The sequence below is a fragment of the Bos grunniens genome, chromosome 20, assembly GCF_055505025.1.
Source record: "Bos grunniens cultivar Pamir isolate PY7600 chromosome 20, Bosgru_T2T1.0, whole genome shotgun sequence".
In the NCBI taxonomy this organism is placed as follows: Eukaryota; Metazoa; Chordata; class Mammalia; order Artiodactyla; family Bovidae; genus Bos; species Bos grunniens.
Genome location: NC_141184.1, coordinates 60,571,864 through 60,586,437, shown reverse-complemented (window position 1 = coordinate 60,586,437; position 14,574 = coordinate 60,571,864). Strand labels below are relative to the sequence as shown.

The window sequence follows — 14,574 nt, the reverse complement described above, 5'->3', positions numbered from 1 at the left end:
CCTGAAGGCTGTCCTTGATGTTATTTACTGTAACTAGAATTTATCTCAATAATAACAGGAGAAAATAAAGGTGCTCACATAGTATAATGGGTCCTGGGTCCTGCAATCCCACAGGAATGACCTTGGAAGTATGATTTGCTTTTGGGGGCCAGGATAAAACCAGGAGTGGGCTGATCCATGAGTCTGTAATGTGGGAGTTGTGAGAACTTTTGCTGTAATGTGGGCCACTTATTCCTGTGTGTTGCCAACAACTTAATTCTATACAAACTCTATCTTCCTTCTCATATTGGGGAAAGAGATACACTGGTGTCACTTCATAAATATGACCTTACTCATTATCACAATACACTTTCCCAAAACCTGGAAAGGACAAAAACACGTCTTGGAAACTCATGACTATTGATGTAATATCATCATGTTCTCTCGGAAACATGAAGACATAATACTGACACTTCAGACTATTTTGGGCTAAGGAATGTAAATAGTGCTTCAAATAGAAACATCCCCAACTTTCTGATATCCAAAATAACAACTTTGCACCAGGCCTTATATCTGGGGTGGGGGGGGCTTCTGGCAACAAAGAATTTCAGAGTAGAATCGCAAACCACAGTGATGAACTACAGAATCAAAATAGCACAGTTTCAGCTATTTGGGGAATACTTTTATTCCATGGAGGTCAACATAATGAAGATGTTTGGTCATTTTCTCAAGCCAGGCTCTCTTCAAGAAGTTAGTGTAGGCAGGACTGGGTCAGAGGATAGGTGGGAAAATCAACAATTAATTGATGAGCAAATATTTATTGAGTGGCTATTGTGTGCAGGGCAAAGCACAGTGGTTATGTACACAGAGCATTAGGTCTACCGGCTCTACCGCTTACTAGGCAACTTACTTTACTGCTTTCTGTCCCAGTTCTCTAATATGAGGCTAATAACAGGACTTGCCTCATATATTTGTTGTGAAAATTAACAATTAATTTTAGTCATTTATAAACTTTAAGTTAACTAGGCATTTATAAAGCAAGTGGCACAGAGCAACCATTCAAATGTTAGAGGAAATAACATCTGCAAATAAAAATACAACCGCCAAAAGCGGGCATATGATAAATATGGAAGGGTAACTACAGCAACCTGAGAGAGAGGATCTCTGGGAATTAGCGAGGAGGACTTTCTACTGGAGGATGTAGTGTTTTACTGGAGTTTTGACACATAGGTGGGAGAGGAGATCGTTGAATGTATCTTGGTGAGCTGCTGCTGCTGCTGCTAAGTCGCTTCAGTCGTGTCCGACTCTGTGCGACCCCATAGACGGCAGCCCACCAGGCTCCCCCGTCCCTGGGATTCTCCAGGCAAGAACACTGGAGTGGGTTGCCACTTCCTTCTCCAATGCGTGAAAGTGAAAAGTGAAAGTGAAGTCGCTCAGTCGTGTCCGACCAGGGTACAAATGTCCCATATTCAAGAGAGGAGAAGATACAATAAACAGGCCATTCTGGGCTGGAACAGGAGGTTCATGCAGGGGAGACATGGGAGGAAAAGGGGGAAGTGGTTTAAAACTTGTTTAGTAGAAGCTTAGATTTTGGCCAAAAAGGCTTTGATTGCCTTGGTGTAAGTGGTGCTTTTGGAAGCATCACAGGACAGAGGCTGGCTTGCCAGCCTTAAGGATGAAGACCCACTGCCCTGAGGCTTTTTCAGTACAGCAGGGGTCAAGGGTGAGGGTCTGAAGTGGGGTTGTTGTTTAGTTGTGAAGTCGTGTCTGACTCCTTTGTGACCTCATGGACTGTAGCCTGCCAGGCTCCTCTGTCCATGGGATTCTCCAGGCAAGAATACTGGAGTGGGTGGCCATTTCCTTCTCCCGGAGATCTTCCTGACCCAGGGATTGAACCCAAGTCTCCTGCATTAGCAGGCAGATTCATGACCACTGAATCACCAGTGAAGCCTGAACTGGGGTAAGGCGGCCGAAAAAATAACTCTTCTGTGGATTCAGCCAGACATGAGAGGCATCTGCTAAACTTGTGCTAACTGGCCCCCAGGGCCTTCTGCTGCTCAGGGAAGGATAAAAGCCAGTGTCTTGCCTGGGTTGCTAGAAAGAAGCAGTCTTCATAAAATGGTGCTCAAACTTTCTTTTTTGTATTAGGCAAGAATATCATCAGAATGGTGATGCTTATTCATTATGAAACAAAAGTTTAATACCTACTTGTGCTGAAGACTTGCAGAAGAAATACTGATACAAAACCAGTCCTCTAAAATTTTAAGGATCTCACAAATAGGTTGTGGGAGAGGAGGTGTTTGGAGAGAGGCATTTGTTCAGAAGGCCAAATACACGGTCTCTATGGCCTCTCGTTGTTTGATTAAGTACCAAGTGAGTTACATGACAAAGATGCTCTTGAAGGTCAAGAGGTTCCCACAGGCTGCAGTAGTTACAGAAGGCTGATTTGATTATTTGTGTATAAATCAAAGTATTTCTGTTTTCACAGAGTTAAGCAGAGACCAAATTAAAAAAAATTAAAACCTTACAGTGTTATCCATCTTTTTGCTTTTATGAAAAATTCCATCTGGGTCAGAAACTTAAAAGAACAAAAAGTAAGAAAAGCTAATGTTTACTGAACACTTGACTTTGTGCCAGGTGCTATATTATACCATTTATATGTCCACTCATTAAATCCTTACTAATTTTATTACATGTATACATATATGTGTGTGTGTGTGTGTATATTATATATACATATATTATCCGTACTTTATAAATGGGGAAAGGGAGGCTTGGAAAGGGTCTGTTTCATTCCCCAGAGACTTGCTTTGCTGTAAGCATCATTACCTCCATGATTAGACTCTGACTTATCATTTCTTTTGTTTCCATCACAATTTCTACCACTCTTCTGAAACTGATAATTTTAGGGTTAGGTAGCTTCAATTGTGCAGACCCTTAAGCTCTGGCTGAAGCAGATTTTTGGGTTCAGTATTAGCAGTGTCACCCCATAATAATATCCCAGATTCAAGTCTACATACGTTACTGGAGCACTTCTAACAGCAGCTGCTGCTGTTACCTCCCAGCATTGCTTCCGGTTCTAGCCACCTGCTCCACCAGGGAACACCTGTGTGGCGGTCAGGAAGCTGAAGGATAGAAGTTGATGAGTCATTTGGGGGCTGCTTGGGTCTTGTTCCTTCCTCAGTCCCTTGATAATTATTGAAAGGACTGGCAGTTCCTTTTATTTCAGTCATTCCTGGCTCTTAGACTTGCTAGTTGTGTGACCTGGGTAAGTTGTTCAACTCTCTTGCCATGAGTTTTGCTATTATAACAATCAGATGATAATGGTATCTACCTCTCAGAGCTGTGTGATTTAATAAGTAACTGTAAAGCACTTAGGCTAATGCTTGGCACACAGGTGCTCAATCAAGGTTTGTTTATTATTCTTTCCAGAGTGTCTCAAGTGTCCAATGGGGATATTGGCTGGGTTCATGCACTAAAATCAAGACATAGGAATTATAAATATATAAGAACAAGTTGTAACGTGATTACAGAACGAGACTGACAAGTAACTATTTTACAAGTAAAGCATATTGAGCTGTAACTCAAGTTTCTTTATCGGATAGGAAGCAGAACAAAAGGGAGGACAGGCAGCTTGGCAAAGAGAGATGTGACAGAAGTCGTCTTAAGTGTTGCTCAAAGTGAAGTCTGAGGGCCTCTTCACTGAGGTCTTCTAAAAAGGTAAATGCCTGAATACTATGGATTCAGAAGCCCTGGGAATTTCTTTTTCTTTTCTCTTTCCTTCTCTGGTGATTATTAGGCACTTAGTTACCACCCATCCAAGGACTGAAAAACAGCATCCCACCAGGATTAAAGTGGATATGAAGGTGGACAAAGCAGCCCGAGCCTTTAGGTTTGACAAAATGATCCCAGTTCCTGGGCCTTCAATCAGTTGACTGCAGAGGTAATAACGGATTGGCCTTGTGGGACATTTATCGACTAAAGAGCACTGATGATCTTATGATCCAACCTTGCCCAATACCAACTCTCTAAGAGAGCCAGGGACAAAGAGACATGGGGCTTAATGATAGCAGAGTAACAGTAGCCCATTCCCCTCTCAAAATCCATCCCCTTAATAACAAGAATCACAGGAAACAGCAACACTGCCTTTCATGATACTAGGAGCCAAATGAAGCCCTGAAACAGGAGATATGGAGACAAAAAGTAGATGGAAGCTTGGTAAATGACTTAGCAAAACAGTTCAAGGTCAAAACTCAGAGTCTATAAAGGAAGAAATAAATTTAGCCAATTCGCCTTCAGGACTCTGGAAAGGCATCAAGATCAAAGACAAGTATTGCAAAATATGGGAGGAGATTGGGTGAGGGAGATTATAAAACCAAGAGGAGTGTTTAAAAGCTACATGCAAGTTATTTTGACCCCCTTGGACTCCAAATAGCTACCCTGCTATTTTTTAAGGAAGCTGTTGAAGGATATGCTGACCCAAACAGGGTATAAACTAATAAAGAGGAAGACAGGGATTTTAGGAAGCAGGAGATTCACGCAGGAAAGAGGTGAAGGGAATTCCCTGAATGATGGCAAAGGGAAGTCCCTGAACCACAGATGTGCAACAAGAATATAGAACACCAGCCCAAAGGGGAACAAGAGAAAAGATGCTGGGAGGAAGGCCTCCAGAGAGATGTAAAAACTTAGTCATCTGCTGTGGGCTTGAAGATGAAAAAAATTTTATTAAAAGCCATGGTGCATCACTATAGAAGACACAGAAAGATGTTGCCATTGATTAAAAACCCTAAGCAGATAAAAAAAATTAGGTAATAACTATAGGAAAAACAAAAATTTATACAATATAGGGAATGTAAATAGTGTACATTACTTGACTTAGAAGTGAACAGTAGTCAAATATAAAACTGAATAAGTATTTAACCAAAAACTGTAATTATAGTTATATTGAAACATAAAGGCGCTATAATGCTCATCTACCATAATAACTAAATAGCTTATAGATAAATTATAAACCAAGAGTTATAAGTATATGAATATTATTTAGAATAATATGAATTATTATATGAATAATATTATTACAGTGTTAGAAACCCAAAGACACACCTTAAGGGTTAAAAATAGATGCCTCTCATAAGTGGGACAGTGAGGGGGGTGTGTGTGTGTGTGTTTTAGGAATCTGGTGCTTTTATTTTTGAAGACACTACAAACTTTTATTGTAAACTTGTTTGAATGAATTCCTGCTTGTTAAGTGTGTTGATTCTAGAGGAAAAACTGTAAGAGTTCACATTTTAATGCCACTACTTAGTAGCCTTGTGACCTTGGGAAAGTTACTGATGATCAACCAACCTTCGTTTTATCAGTACAATGTGGATGACATGAGTCATGGATACATTGAGAAGTCTGGGCTATAGGAAGCATTCAATAAATCTCATCCAGTATCATTTTAGTTTCTAACATACTCATGCATTACTCTGATCAGAAAATAATAATGCTTCTTTAAAAAGCAGGTAGGACAAGCAGAAATCCCTATCAAGGGAGCTTTAGGGGGTGCTTTCTAGCCACTCTAACCTGGAACCACATCCTTGTTCCTCATTCTCCTAAAACGAGGCAGAGAGGAAGAGAGAGAAGATGATGCTTCCTGGTTAGTGCATCTATTTAAAAATAGCTTTTTTCCCGCTGATATTTTGTCATTACCCTTCCTCTTTAAGTCTTCGAGGGTGAGAAATAGTCCCCTTCCTAGGCCTGTTTCTTAGAAGGCAGAGGAGGAGAAGAGTCCAGGGATTTCTCCTAATGAAACAGCCCAGGCCCTGGCCCCACCCTGCTATTTCCTTGTGGGAGTGCCTCCTGGGATGGTGTTTTTCATGAAGCTCTGCCTCTCTGCTTGTCTAGCAAGGAAAAATGACAAGATTGGAGCTCGGGGTTGTTTTCCTGACTGCTGCTACATCAGAACAGCTAATTGGTACCTTTTTCCAGCTTGCTGTAGGTGCAGTTGGCTGAAAAATCAACCATAATAGTTCAATGGGGCTGTAACTTGCTTTTGTTTCTCCTGGAGAGGTCTGTCCACAGGGTTCTTATTAGGCATGAATAGTGTCTTCTGACTCTCACTGCTCTGAAGCTTTCGGGCCAGTGCCCTCCGAGGGCATCCTCCCTGGGGTCCTATTGAACTGCAGGCATCTGGAAAGCAGCTCGTTACCCACTACAAAGAGGTTCATGCCGTCCATGGAGCTCATGAAAGCCCGGCCCAGTGCTGATCACTGGAATGTAGCAGCTTCTCACTTCTTCCTGCCTGGACCTGGACCTCATGGGCCCTCCCCAACCTCCCTCCCAACCGCAGCCACTCCTCTCACTCTGTGCATTTAACCTTGACCTAAACAGTTAACTTCTTTCTTGTCTGTTCACCGTCTCATGTTTAAGTGGGCTATCTTGTCCCTGTCTTAAATTCTAAACACCCAAGGACCAAGGGCTGTGTCTCTTTGCTGTTGTCTTGGTTTAGCGATTGATACAGCAGGTAGGGGTTTCCATAACTGCTTTTGTAAGTGAGAAAGAATTCAGAAGCTCAAAGAGTGCTTAGATGAGTGGGAGAAAAACCAGGATTCAGGATAAGAGAACAAGAAGATCAAGTTCAGGGATCAGGAGACATGTTTGGAACTCATTCTTTTGCAGTGTGAAGGGCATGCTGGGAGTATCTCGTTAGAGAAGGAGTCAGACCAGAGCAGCTGAACCCCTTGGGAGGAAGAGGGAGGCCCAGCCACTCATTTGATGGCCCTCTGTGAGTCCTCCAAGCCATGGTCCTTGGTTGGTGCTGCTGTTCAGTCATTCAGTTATGTCTAGCTCTCCGTGACCCCGTGAACTGCAGCATGCCAGACTTCTCTGTCCTTTACCATCTCCCAGAGTTTGCTCAAACTCATGTCCATCAAGTCAGTGATGCCATCCAACCATCTCATCCTCTGTCATCCCCTTCTCCTCCTGCCTTCAGTCTTTCCCAGCATCGGGGTCTTTTCCAATGAATTGGTTCTTCACACCAGGTGGCCAAAGTATTGAAGCTTCAGCGTCAGTCCTTCCAATGATATTCAGGGTTGATTTCCATTAGGATTGACTGGTTTGATCTCCTTGCTGTCCAAAGGACTCTGAAGAATCTTCTCCAGCACCACAATTTGTAGGCATCAATTCTTTAGCGCTTAGCTTTCTTTATGATCCAGTTCTCACATGCATACATGACTACTGGAAAAAACATAGTTTTGACTCTACAGACCTTTGTCAGCAAAGTGATATCTCTGCTTTTTAATGTGCTATCTAAATTTGTCATAGTTTTTCTTCCAAAGAGCAAGCATCTTTAATTTCGTGGCTGCAGTCACTGTCCACAGTGATTTTGGAGCCCAGGAAAATAAAATCTGTCACTATTTCCACTATTTCCTCATCTATTTGCCATGAAGTGATGGGACTAGATGCCATGATCTTAGTTTTTTGAATGTTGAGTTTTAAGTGAGCTTTTTCACTCTCCTCTTTCACCCTCATCAAGAGGCTCTTTACTTCCTCTTCACTTTCTGCCGTTAGAAAGATGACAAGAATGAGAGTAAGTTACAGAGGGGTGAGAGGAGGCTGAGGAATGCTTCTGAGGGCCTCCAAGCACTGAGGGTTTAAACCTCAGTAGTATCATTTTTGCTAAGCCTGAGTGAGAGGGTAAAGAATAGGTGGTTAACTCAAAGTTATTAGAAGTGAGGTAGCATTCAGCCAGGGAAGCTGAAACATCAAACCGGAGGGAAGGCTTGAGGGAATGTAAATCAAGGCTTCCGCTTTTAGCCATGGAGCACTCGAGGTGGGAGCACAGCCTGAAGTGTCACTGCTTGTCAAAGCAAACTCATGTGATTCACCGCCTCTAAAGGGAACCAGAAGCAGCCTTCTGACCACTACTATATTAGTTTCCCGTTGCTGATGTAACAAATTATAACAATACAGATGTATTAATTTACAATTCTAGAGCTCAAAAGTCCAGATCGTAAGGGCTACAGTCAAGGTGGAGCTGCATTCCTTCAAGAAGCTCTGGGGGATAATCCCTTCCTTGCCTTTTCCAGTCTCTAGAGACATCCTGCATCTTTGGCCTGTGGTACCTATGCTCATCACTTGAAACTCCGTTTTTGTCATCATATCCCCTCTCTGATGTGATCTTTCTCCCACTTAAAAGGACTATTGTGACTATACTGTCTACCCTCTACCCCCTGCAAATAATCCAGCATAATTTTCCCATCTCAAGATTCTGAACTCAATCACATCGCTAAAATCCCTCTTACCAGGGAAGGAAACATATTCCGCAGTCTTGGGAATTAGGGAGTCATTGTCTCTTGGGGCCATTATTCAACATATTAACAACTACGCAGTGAAGTTCATCCCCTTTGCTAAAGGCTACTTGCCCCCGTCCCCCCGTGATAAAACTATAACTCTCTACAAATACAAAATAAAATCAACACATCAAAGATTGTATTTAACTCACCAATAAATCAAGGAATGGGAAAATGGCACAACTGTTTCAAAGGTTAAAAACTCACATACATAGGCCATTAGGAATGCTGAAATGCATTTACAGATGGATATAAAATTGGTCCATATCTATAGGACCAAAATCGAGTATATCTCCACATAATTTGCATTTCTATGAAAACAAAAATGGTTTCTATTACTATCAATATTCTACAACTTGCAGAGTTGTGGTTTCATTTGAAAGACCAAGATAATCCAATGTGTTATCCCAGACACCCATTTTTGCCCATTTCTATCTTTCACAATGTTTCCTGACAGCTCCTACAATTGAAGAATTCCCTTTGATCCTCAAAGAAATACTATGCAACTCCAAAGAACTGTAACAAACACAGTCAGGCATCAGCACTTCCAGCTTCCTGACTCTGTAGTCCTTCTAGAGGCTTTCCTCCCTTCTCAGTGCCTCAAGTTCTCTTTACCCTTATATCACTAGATCTGCTACTTCACTGATATGCCCTGCTATGATATGATCAGTTGCTTAAAATGCATATACAGGCATACCTTGTTTTATTGCATTCAAGCTTTATTGCACTTTGCAAATATACACATTGAAGGTGTGTGGCAACCTTGTCCTGAGCGAGTCTGTTAGCACCATTTTTCCAACGACATTTGCTCACTGCGTGTCTCTGTGTACCATTTTGGTAATTCTCACAGTTATTTATACTTTTTCAATATTTTTATATTTGTGATCCTTCATATTACTGCAAAAAGATTACAGCTCACTGAAGGCTCAGATGATGATTAGCATGTTTTAGCTATAAAGAACATTTGTTGTTGAGGTATAGTTGATTTACAGTGTTATATAAGTTTTAGGCTTACAATATAGTGATTTATAATTTTTAAAGGTTATATCCCATTTATAGTTCTTATAAAATATTGGTCATATTCCCTGCATTGCCCTTGCAGCTTATTTATTTAATACATAGCGGTTTGTACCTCTTAATCCCCTACCCGTATCTTGCTCTTCCCCTCTACCCTTTTCCCCTGCTCACCACTAGTTTGTCCCCCATATCTGTAAGTCTGTTTCTCTTTTGGTATAGTCACTAGTTTCTTTTATTATTTTAGATTCCATGTATACATATTATCATGCAGTATTTGCTTTTTCCTGCCTGACTTATTTCACTTAGCATAATACCCTCCAAGTCCATCTGTGCTATCGCACACCGCAAATTTTCATTCTTTTTTATGACTGAGTAGTATTCCATCGTGTATATATACACAACGCATCTTCTTTATACATTCCTCTGGTGATGGACACTTAAATTATTTTCAAATATTGGCAGTTGTAGATAATGCTACTATGGACATTGGGGTGCAGGTATGTTTTCAAGTTAGTGTTTTGGGGTTTTTTTGCATAAATACTCAGCAGTGAAATTCTAGATCATAGGTCCTATTTTTAGCTTTTTCAGAAACTGCCATATTGTTTTCCACAGTGGCTGCACCAATTTACATCACCAGCAATAGTGAAAGAGGGTTCCCTTTCTCCACATCTTCACCAGCATTTGTGACTTGTGGTCTTTTTGATAGCTATTCTGACATGTGTGAGGTAATATCTTATTGTGGTTTTAATTTGCATTTCTCTGATGATTAATGATGTTGAGCATCTTTTCATGGACCTGTTGGCCATCTGTATGTCTTCTTAAGAAAAATGTCTATTCAGTTCTTCTGCCCATTTTTAATTTGGATCGTTTGTTTTTTTGATGTTAATAGGTATGAGCTGTTTATGTATTTTGGATCTTAACCTCTTTTCAGTCATATAATTTATTTTCTTCCCTTCAGTAAGTTGCCTTTTTGGCAATGATTTCCTTTGAGCAATAAAGCATTTTAAAATTAATGTATGCAAATTTTTTTTTTTTTTCTTTTTGGCTGCACTGGGTCTTAGTTGCAGCATGTGGGATCTATTTCCCTGACCAGGAATCGAACCCTAGTCCCCTGCATTGGAAGCTCACAGTTTTAGCTTGTGGACCACCAGGGAAGTCCTTGTACATCTTTTTATTTTTTTAGACATGGTGCTATTTTGCACTTAATAGACTGCAGTATCATATAAACATAACCTTTACATGCACTGGGAAACCAAAAAAAAAAAAAAAAAATTGTGTGACTCACTTTTTTCACTGTTTGCTCTATTGAAGTGGGCTGGAACTGAACCCGCAATATCTCAGAGGTCTGCCTGTGCTCTTGAGTGAGTATAAAACAAACAAGACTCAAAACATTGTTACCTGAATGCAATAGGTTGAAAGTGTGGGAAGCAGTTTTCACCCTGGTGAGAGGTTGGTCCCTGGGGAGGTTTATAAAAAATGCTGGGGCTGGGGTATAACCTCAGACCAATTGAATCAGCATTTCTGGGGATGAAGCTCAAGCACTGATAGGCTAAAAAATTTTCTCAGATGACTCTCATGTGAACTTGTATGTGAAGCACTGATGTGGAGTTTTGCTACTCCAAGTGTGGGCCAAAGACCGGAGCATAAGCAACACCTGGAGCTCAGTAGATGCGTGGAGTACCTAGACTTGCTAAATTAAATCCTGAAGAGTAACATAATCTTAAGTGCTTTGTATGTACATTAACATTTAAGGAGCAGTGGTAGGATCAATGATTCTCAAATTTTGCCAAGCATTAGGATCAACCCAGATGGCTTGTTATAACATAAATTGCTGAATTTCTGGTTTCTGGTAGGTCTCAGTAGGATCCAAGAATTTTACTTTCTTACAAGTTCCCAGGAAATCACACCTTGAGGACCACTTGTATAGAGCATTGGACAGAATGGGGGAATTCTAAGGAAGCATCACTTCTTTCAGGCAAACACCACCATCCTACAGGCTTACCTTTTCTACTTACCTCCAAGCAAACAAATAGACTCACGGACCCTGAACTTTTCAGGGTGACACTAAAAATAGTTACAAAGCCAGGCGGGAGGTTATATTGAGAGCATGAATGTATAGAATTCATCTTGAGAATGAAATCCCCTTTTCTTCTAAAGTCCCTCAGGATCCGCTCACTCTTTGGAAGGCTTTTTGGGGAATAGAAAGTCAGTGTCTCCTTTCTCCTGAGGCTAGAGAGTGAGAAAGAAGCTTGTTTATATGTGAAATTACCATCAGTTCAGTTCAGTTCAGTCGCTCAGTCATGTCCGACTCTTTGCGACCCCATGAATCGGAGCATGCCAGGCCTCCCTGTCCATCACCAACTCCCGGAGTTTACCCAAACTCACGTCCATCGAGTCGGTGATGCCATCCAGCCATATCATCCTCTGTCATTCCTTTCTCCTCCTGCCCCCAATCCCTCCCAGCATCAGTCTTTTCCAATGAGTAATTACCATAGCTTTTAAAAAATTTCTCTCTCAAAAAATTTCTCTCTCTGTGTCTCCCTCTTCTTCCTTCCCTCCCTCCCATTTCTCTCTCCTCTTTCTCTTCATACCTACCCCTCTTCTTCCTTCCCTCCGTCCCGTTTCTCTCTCCTCTTCCTCTTCATACCTACCTCTTTCTGTTTCTTCTCTTTTCCTTTTTTTGTACATCAGAGAAATTCATCAGATCAGTCAGGACACCTGACATCCTGAAGCAATTTCTTTCATCAGTTCACTGATCCAAACCTGCTCCCCGCCTGAGAGGACAGCAGGGGAGAGTCCAATTAACTTCATTTTATGGATGTGGCATCTGAGGCTAAGTTACCTACTCAAAGTTGCTTAGCAAATTGGTATTAAGACCTGATCACTACCCACAAATACTCTAAGACTTCCCAACAAATAAGCTGTCCATTCAGGCTTGCTTGCTCTTCTGTTCTCTTGGGAGAAGATGCTACTGAGGTGACTGGAAGTGGGCAAGTCCAGAGTATGACTCACAGGAGGGGTGAGGAAGAATGAATTTCTGCATCCTTCCAGGCTAAGCCACAGCTGCACCTGGATACCAGCCAGCAGCCTTGTGGAAGGAGCTGTGGTGAATGGAAGGGCCCGGAGAGGAGTGGGGAACCCAGGGCGTGAGCGCCTGAGGGGGTGTCCAGCCCTGGGTCCATTTGTTTATTTAAGATTCATTCATTTTATTTGTCTATGGTGGGTCTCCTTTGCTGTGCATGGGCTTCTCACTGTGGTGGCTTCTCTTGTGAGCACAGGCTCTGGGGCACACGGGCTACCACAGGTGCTGCACATGGCCCAATAGTTGAAGCTCCCGGCTTCAGAGCAGAGGTTCAGTAGTTGTGGTGCTAGGTCATAGTTGCTCCATGGCATGTGGGGTCTTCCCAGACCAGGGATCAAACTCGGGTCCCCTGGTTGGCAGGCAGCTTCTTTACCACTGGACTGCCAGGGAAGCTCACTCTGGACCTGCTTTACAGAGAGCCTAGTAAGAGGAGGGAAACCTTGATTTCTTTGCCATCACCCTTGTGTGTTTCATTCATCCCTTCCTGGTTTCTCGGGGAGATGACCAAGGACCACGTTCTCAGAATGGTTAGGAGGATAAAGGCTTTTCTCAGCTGTCTGCTTCCCCAGATCCTCCCCTTATATAGGTGGCCTCTGTTCCCCACTTGGCCTGACCTGGCCTTTTTGTAATATTGGGTGGCCACAACCTTTGATAAACACTCCACTTCTGACTGAAGGAGCCCACTTCCCCTATGGTACATCTTTACTACTCCATACTCCATAGAGATGTTTTCTTTCTATGATTTGTTTTATTCTGATGGTTAACATTTATTGGGAGTTTTCTGCATGCCAGGCACTGGGTTAAGTTCTTTACATAGTTTTTACCCTCATTTAATTCTCCAACATACAAGTATTATTCTTATACCCATTTTGTAGATGAAGAAACTGAGTCACAGAGGATAAGTGAAAAATTGTAGTAAATGTGTTATGTGAAAGCCTTAGATGATCCCCATGGAGGAGATTCCAAGTGAAGGTTACTCCCAAACCTATGATATGGTCTATTCCCAAACTGTAGAGAGATGACAGAAGAGGAAATATTCTGAGTTCTCTGTTAGCAAGATTAGTAAGCTGTGGGGGAGGTTTAGCAATGTGGGAAGAAGGAGAGCAAGGCATAGGGCTATGGTCCTGAACATCATGAACCCCGGGTGTTTCTCATTATCCTTTCATCCTTAGCCTATAAAATGCAAAAGTTCAGCTATATGACTTCCAAAGACATTTCCAACCATAAGAGCCCTTAATTGTACAAAATCAATGTGTTTTAGAAAACAGAAGTCCCATTTGACCCTAGACATTTGTTCCCTGTGTTGATAAACACTGAGCCAAGCCTTTCTGTTGGACAAGAGGACCTGTGGGAGATGTAACCTGGGAGAGGCCAGAGGCTGTGGTTGGACCTTCCCTGCCATGGTGAAAGAAGTCATCTGCAGGGAGGAAAGTTTTAGTTGAAATGCTTTACATGGGCTCACATATACCCAGAACTTGTGCCCAAGATAGCGGGCTAGAAGGATGTGTGCTCATCTTCCCCTGAGACAACACCAAAATCACAACTAGCTGCTGAACAGCCATCGACAGGAGAATGTTGAATCCCACCAAGAAAAGCTACTCTGAGTCCAAGGGCAAAGAAGAAGCCCCAACAAGACAATAGGAATAGTGAAATTGTGAGAAATTCCAATGTTCAAGCTAGATTTAGAAAAGGCAGAGGAACAAGAGATCAAATTGCCAACAAACCTGTTGGATCATTGAAAAAGCTAGAGAATTCCAGAAAAGCATCTACTTCTGCTTCCTTGACTATGCTAAAGTCTTTGATTATGTGGCTCACCACAAACTGTGGAAAATTCTTAAGGAGATGGGAATACCAGACCACCTGACCTGCCTCCTGAGAAACCTGTATACAGTTTAAGAAGTAACAGAACCAGACATGAAACAACAGACTGGCTCCAAATTGGGAAAGGAGTACATCAAAGCTGTATACTGTCACCCTTCTTATTTAACTTATATGCTGAGTACATCATGAGCAATGCCGGGCTGGATGAAGCACAAGCTGGAATCAAGATGGCCTGGGAGAAATATCAATAACCTCATGCAGATGACACCACACTTATGGGAGAAAGTGAAGAAGAGCTAAAGAGCCTCCTGATGAAGGTGAAAAAGGAGAGTGAAAAAG

General features: G+C 41.9%; 1 long non-coding RNA gene across 7 annotated transcripts in view; it reads left to right on the top strand.

The window, feature by feature from the left end:
* Positions 1 to 14,574, top strand: part of LOC147350479 (uncharacterized) — a 480,714-nt gene that overhangs the window by 428,545 nt on the left and 37,595 nt on the right. For 2 of the 7 annotated variants that reach the window (XR_015148941.1, XR_015148940.1), the window contains exon 3: positions 3,779 to 3,922. The exons of the other annotated variants lie outside the window; for them this stretch is intronic. This is a non-coding gene — a long non-coding RNA (uncharacterized LOC147350479). The remainder of the gene's footprint in view (positions 1 to 3,778; positions 3,923 to 14,574) is intronic. 7 annotated transcript variants of the gene reach the window in all.